This window comes from Palaemon carinicauda, chromosome 3 (assembly GCF_036898095.1).
Source record: "Palaemon carinicauda isolate YSFRI2023 chromosome 3, ASM3689809v2, whole genome shotgun sequence".
Classification (NCBI taxonomy): domain Eukaryota; kingdom Metazoa; phylum Arthropoda; class Malacostraca; order Decapoda; family Palaemonidae; genus Palaemon; species Palaemon carinicauda.
In genome coordinates, this window is record NC_090727.1 from 126,208,700 (window position 1) to 126,216,074 (window position 7,375).

Here is a 7,375-nt window from a genome sequence, read left to right on the forward strand (position 1 = left end):
CAGAGGAGAATCTATGAAGAATATGCCAGACTATTCAATGTATGTGTAGGCAAATGGAAAGTGAACCTTAACCAGACAGAAGAGTCCAATAATTCACTAACAAACAAATGCCAAACCAACCTCAACTATGGAAGGCAAGTAGCATTAAAAATATGCTTTATAATATCTAAAATCAAGAACAGTAATGGAAGTGTTGAAAACAGCGCTGTATAATTAGCATATTGTAAGAAAGGCTATATAAGAATACAAGAAGTAGTCTTGATGTTCAAACTATTTTTAATCAAACTATTTTTAATATGATATTTTGATTATAAAATAAATTTTTTAATATACTTACCCGGTGAATATATAATAGCTGACGTCTCGGACGGCTCGACAGAAACCAAAAACTCGCGAGCGATCGCCATGAAGGTTGCAGGTGTGACCACCAGCGCCGACTATCAGCCAGATACCACATAACTTGTAAACATCTCCAGTTCTTCTCATTCCGCTGGGTCTCTATCGGGGAGGAAGGGAGGGCCTTTAATTTATATATTCACCGGGTAAGTATATTCAAAATTTTATTTTATAATCAAAATATCATTTTTAAATATTAAACTTAGCCGGTGAATATATAATAGCTGATTCACACCCATGGTGGTGGGTAGAGACCAGTATTAATACAATAAAGGCGTATATGCTCATGAGTTTTTGACAATTATATCATAACAAAACCCACTTAAATATAGGTACCTGGTAAGGAAGCTGACTCTGACGATTACTCTGCCTTATTAGTCCGCTTTCCTCACGAAGCCCAGCCATCCTCTCAGGATGCTGAAAGACTCCCAGGAGCTGTTATATCCAGGGCGACCACCCATACAACAGGACCTCATCAAAACCCTTAATCTGGGCGCTCTCAAGAAACGACATTTGACCACCCGCCAAATAAAAAAGGATGCGAAAGACTTCTCAGTCTTCCGTACAACCCAAGACAAGATTAAAAACATTTCAAGAGAAGATTAAAAGGATATTGGGATTAAGGGAATGTAGTGGTAGAACCCTCACCCACTACTCCACTCGCTGCAACGAATGGACCCAGGGTGTAGCAGTCCTCATAAAGAGTCTGGACGTCTTTTAAGTAAAATGAAGCGAACACCGACTTGCTCCTCCAAAAGGTCGCGTCCATAATACTTCGCAGAGACCTGTTTTGCTTAAAAGCCACCGAAGTTGCTATCGCTCTTACTTCGTGCGTCTTGACCTTAAGTAAACAACGATCTTTTTCACTTAAGTGAGAATGTGCCTCTCGGATTAAAAATCTAATAAAATACGATAAAGCATTTTTAGACATAGGCAATGAGGGCTTCTTGACGGAGCACCATAAGGCCTCAGACCCACCTCGTAAAGATCTGGTACGAGCTAAATAAAACTTAAGAGCTCTAACTGGGCACAGTACTCTTTCAACCTCGTTGCCCACGATCTCTGATAGGCAAGGTATATCAAAAGATTTAGGCCAAGGACGAGAAGGCAGTTCATTTTTGGCCAAGAAACCAAGCTGAAGCGAACATGTGGCTTTATCTGTAGAGAAGCCGATGTTTTTACTAAAGGCATGGATCTCACTGACCCTTTTAGCCCAAGCCAAGCACACCAAAAAAAGTGTCTTGAGGGTGAGATCCTTCAGGGAGGCTGAATGCAATGGCTCAAACCTGTCGGACATTAGGAACCTTAGGACCACGTCTAAGTTCCAACCAGAAGTTGACATACGGCGCTCCTTAGAGGTCTCGAAGGAGATCTTGGAGATCTTTATTATTGGACAGATCCAAGCCTCTATGTCTGAACACAGAAGCCAACATGCTCCTGTAGCCCTTAATAGTGGGAGCAGAGAGGGAGCGAACATTTCTCAGATGCAGGAGAAAGTCTGCAATTTGGGCTACAGAGGTACTGGAAGAGGAAATGGATGATGACTTGCACCAATCTCTAAAGACCTCCTACTTCGACTGGTAGACCTTGATGGTAGATGTTCTCCTAGCCCTCGCGATCGCTCTGGCTGCCTTCTTCGAAAATCCTCGAGCTCTTGAGAGTCTTTCGATAGTCTGAAGGCAGTCAGACGAAGCGCGGGGAGGCTTTGATGAAGACTCCTTACGAGGGGCTGCCGTAAGAGATCCATCCTTAAAGGCAGACTCCTTGGAACGTCTACCAGCCATTGAAGTACCTCTGTGAACCACTCTCTCGCGGGCCAGAGGGGAGCAACCAACGTCAACCTTGTCCCTTCGTGAGAGGTGAACTTCTGCAGAACCCTGTTGATGATCTTGAACGGCGGGAATGCGTACGCGTCCAGGTGAGACCAGTCCAGCAGGAAGGCATCTATGTGGGCTGCCTCTGGATCTGGGACTGGAGAGCAATAGGTCGGGAGCCTTTTGGTCAAAGAGGTCGCAAAGAGGTCTACGGTGGGTTGACCCCAAGTCATCCAAAGACTCTTGCACACGTCCTTGTGGAGGGTCCATTCTGTGGGGATCACCTGACCTCTCCAACTGAGACAGTCCGCCTAGACGTTCAATTCCCCCTGGATGAACCTTGTCAACAGTGAGATGCCTCAATCTTTTGACCAGATGAGGAAGTCCCTTGCGATGACGAACAGTGTGTGGGAGTGAGTGCCTCCTTGCTTGGAGATGTACGCCAAGGCCGTGGTGTTGTCCGAATTCACTTCTACCACTTTATTTCGTAGAAGACTCTCGAAACTCGTCAAAGCCAAGTGAACAGCCAACAGCTCCTTGCAGTTGATGTGCAGGCTCCTCTGATCCGACGTCCAAAGACCCGAACATTCCAGACCGTCCACAGTCGCTCCCCAACCCAAATCCGACGCGTCTGAGAATAACACGTGGTTTGGGTTCTTGACCGCCAGGGACAAACCCTCTCGAAGACTTATGTTGCTGTCCCACCAGTTCAGGCACGTCTTTACTGGCTCGGAGATCGGGATTGAAACAGCTTCCAAAGTCTTGCCCTTGTCCCAATGGGAGTCTAGATGGAACTGGAGAGGGCGAAGGTAAAGTCTCCCTAGTGAGATAAATTGTTCCAGGGATGACAGTCCCTAGGAGGCTCATCCAACTTCTCACTGAGCAAAGGTCTTTTCTCAGCATGAGGTGGACTTTGAGCAAGGCTTGATCTATCCTGGTGGCAGACGGAAAAGCCCGAAAAGCTAGACTGCGAATCTCCATCCCCAAATAGAGAATCGTCTGGGAGGGATTCAGTTGAGACTTTTCTAAGTTCACTAACAGTCCCAACTCCTTTGCAAGATACAACGTCCATTGAAGGTCCTGCAGACAGCGATGATGGGACGACGCTCTGAGTAGCCAGTCGTCCAGGTAAAGGGAGGCTCGAATTCCCGATAAATGAAGAAATTTTGCCACATTCCTCATGAGCCTCGTAAAAACAAGAGGAGCAGGGCTGAGGCCGAAACACAGTGCTCGGAACTGGTACACCACATTCCTGTATACAAACCTTAGATACGGTTGAGAATCCGGATGTATAGGAATGTGGAAGTACGCATCCTGCAGGTCGAGAGAGATCATCCAGTCTCCCTCTCTGACCGCTGCTAGGACGGACTTCGTGGTCTCCATCGTAAATTTTGTTTTTACAACAAAAACGTTGAGTGCACTGACATCCAGCACTGGCCTCCAACCTCCTGTATGCTTGGGGACTAGGAAGAGACGGTTGTAAAATCCCGGTGATTGAAGGTCCGAGACTTTCACCACCACTCCCTTCTCTAGCAACTGAGACACCTGCTGATGTAGAGCTTGTCTCCTTACTCCTCTCGATACCTGGGAGAGAGGTCTAAAGGAACTGTTACTAGAGGAGGTCTCCGTACAAACGGTATTTTGTACCCCTCCTTGAGCAACAACACAGACTCTCGGTCTGCACCCCTCTTCTCCCAGGCCTGCCAGAAGTTGATCAGTCTGGCCCCTACCGCTGTCTGAGGACGTGGGCAGTCAGACTCTGCCACGGGAGGACTTGGATCCTCTCCTCTTGCCTCTTTTACTGTCGACACGAGCGCCTCCCCTACTGGGGGCTCTGCCACGAAAGGGCGGGATAAACCTCGTCGCTGGGGTATCGATCTTGGGTCTTACGACATAAGACGATGAAGGAGCAGCCTTGCGCGCCGACGTAGCCATCAGGTCGTGGGTATCCTTCTGCACCAGTGAAGCCGCAATATCCTTGATCAACTGCTGAGGAAACAAGGCAGATGACAACGGGGCAAAGAGAAGCTCCGACCTTTGGCAGGGAGTTACTCCTGCCGAAAGGAACAACAAAGAGTCTCCCTCTTCTTCAGGACTCCTGCCGTAAAGGTAGCGGCGAGCTCATTAGAGCCATCACGGATGGCTTTGTCCATGCAGGACATAATAAGCACGGAAACATCACGGTCGGCCGAAGAGATCTTCCTGCTTAAGGCCCCTAGCGACCAATCTAAGAAGTTAAAAACTTCGAAGGCCCTGTAAACCCCTTTGAGGAGATGGTCAAGGTCCGAGGAGGACCAGTAAACTTTAGAGCGTCTCATGGCCAGGCGACAGGGAGAGTCTACGAGGCTTGAGAAGTCTCCCTGGGCAGAGGCAGGAACTCCCAAGCCGAGAACTTCTCCCGTGTCATACCAAACGCTCGCTCTAGAACCCAGTTTAAAAGGAGGGAAAGCAAAGGCTGTCTTCCCCAAACTCCTCCTGGTGATCAACCAGTCGCCTAGCAAACGTAAAGCTTTCTTACAAGAGCGAGAGAGCACTAGCTTAGTAAACGAAGGCTTCGAAGTAGCTAGGCCTAGCGTAAACTCTGACGGAGGCGAACGAGGAGCAGCAGTTACAAAATGGTCCGGAAAAAGATCCTTAAAAATCAGCATGATTTTTTTTAAAGTCCATAGAGGGCTGAGCAGCTTTAGGCTCCTCTCCGTCTGACAAAGTCCCCAAAGGAATATCAGTAGGAGGAGGATCAGCAACTTCCTCATCTGAAGGAACCTCGTCCGACAATTGCCGAGTCTCATGAAAAGGAGAGACCTGCCGCGGCGGCAACGCTTGACAGGCAATGTCAACAAGCAAAGGAGCAGCAGTAGCAGTAGAGGAAGCGACGTCACGCCGCTGCTGAAAGGACTGAAATCCTTGTGACTGACCAACAACAACAACTGAAGTTGATTGACGCTCGACGTCACGTCGGAACTGCCTTGACTGCATAGACTGAGCAGGCAAAACAACCTTCGACTGCGGTGATTGACGCTCAACGTCAAGTCGAGGCAACTGAGCCGGTCGGCGAACGTCAGGTCGGGGCTGCGGCGGCAGCGGCTGAACGTCAACACGAGACTGCGGCAGCGGCTGAACGTCAACACGAGACTGCGGCAGCGGCTGAACGTCAACACGAGACTGCGGCAGCGGCTGAACGTCAACACGAGACTGCGGCAGCGGCTGAAAGTCAACACGAGACTGCAGCGAGGGAGGATCCATGTCACGTGACTGACGTGAAAAACTTCTGACATCACGTTTCAAAGTACAAGAAACGTCAGCACTAACGTCAAACGGACGAGTAAATGCTCGTTTGGGCGGCTGACGGCCAGAATCTCGTTCAGCGTAACGGCGACTCGAAAGCGAAGGATCATCGTGAACCTGCTCAACGTCATACTCCTTCATAAGGGAGGCAAGCTTAGTCTGCATGTCCTACAGGACAACCCATTTAGGATCAACGGGAGTCGGAACGGGCCGAGACGACGGTAACGTCTGTGTTGGCAAAACATTGCCTTTACCGCGACCCTCGGACCCCGTGTTACGTTTGCGTTTAATAGGCGAACAGTCTTCCGACGACTGCAAAGGGTCAGAGCTGTCCCAATGGCTACAGCCAGGACGCTGGACCTGTCCTGAAGGGACTGACTTTCGCTTCAAGGGTCTAGAAACCTTGCGCCAAGGTTTCTTTTGCGAAAAGCCTTCGGATGACGAGGAGAACACAGTCTCACCCGTCTTATGGTAAGGGCGATCTTGACGAGAAACGTCCGATACCAAAGAGGGAACGTCTGTACGTTGGTTAAAGCCTCTCGTCTCCTTAAGTCCTACGACATTACTTCTCCCTGGTGCAGGGGAGCCTGAAAGAGGTCTCGGACTAGGGGAGCGACAAGCACGAACAGACGAACCCTCGGTCACAACACTAAATACACTTTGCGCACTTATCACTTTATCACTACGATTTTCTGATTTACCACTCTGACACTTCAATAACTTCACATCTGACATGAGTTGGTTACGGTCCGATGCTAAGGACTCAACTTTTTCGCCTAAAGCTTGAATTGCAAGAAACATATCCCGCATGGACGGTTCATGAGGGCTAGTAGGGGGTTCAGGAACAACTACTACAGGGGAAGGATTAGGTTCAGGGGCATGGGAGGAGGAAAATTCCAACGACCTAGAGGAGCTTCTCCTCACCCTATCTCTCTCCAGCTTACGAGAATATTTATCATATTCAAGCCAGTCGAATTCCGACAAGACCACGCACTCATCACACCGATCTCCTAATTGGCAGGATTTACCCCGGCAATTAGAACAAACGGTATGTGGGTCGAGAGAGGCCTTGGGAAGACGTTTGTTACAATCCCTAGCATTACACTTGCGAAATTTAGGTCCAGGGATAGGAGAAGGGTCAGCCATATTGAACAATCAGAGAAAATCCAAAACAAATCCAAAGTCATCAACAATAAACACTAGTCAAAAAAGGGTTTCAAGAGTTTTAATTGAAGAAAAAACACCCGTCACAGCGAAAGCTCAAAAACGACCAAAATAAAGTACTTCACCATAAAGGACGAAAACTCAAGGTCATCAGCGAGCGGAATCAACTTGTCAATAAGACCGACAGAGAAGAACTGGAGATGTTTACAAGTATATGTGGTATCTGGCCGATAGTCGGCGCTGGTGGTCACACCCGCAACCTTCATGGCGATCGCTCGCGAGTTTTTGGTTTCTGTCGAGCCGTCCGAGACGTCAGCTATTATATATTCACCGGCTAAGTTTAATATTTAAAAATGATTATCACTCCACAAAAGAGCAGCTGAAGGATCACACGAAAAAATTTATTTGAAATTGAATGTGAAAGTTCCCACTTCTGGGTAGGTAACTTTAAGAACACTATTTAATAGAGTAAATGTTATAATCCATAAAGTATGTTAATTGTCCAAAAACACTGCAGTCAACCTTATTAACTTGTGTAATAATTATCCTATGAAAATGACACTATATGCACCATGTATTTATATTGTGACCCCATTCTACTCTATAATCAAGTCATCTGTTGTTCAAGACAGTCGATAAAGCAAACAGTATTTTTCTTTTTACTACAGTATTGCTCCAACCATAGAACCACACTGAAACCAATAACAAAAGAGCTA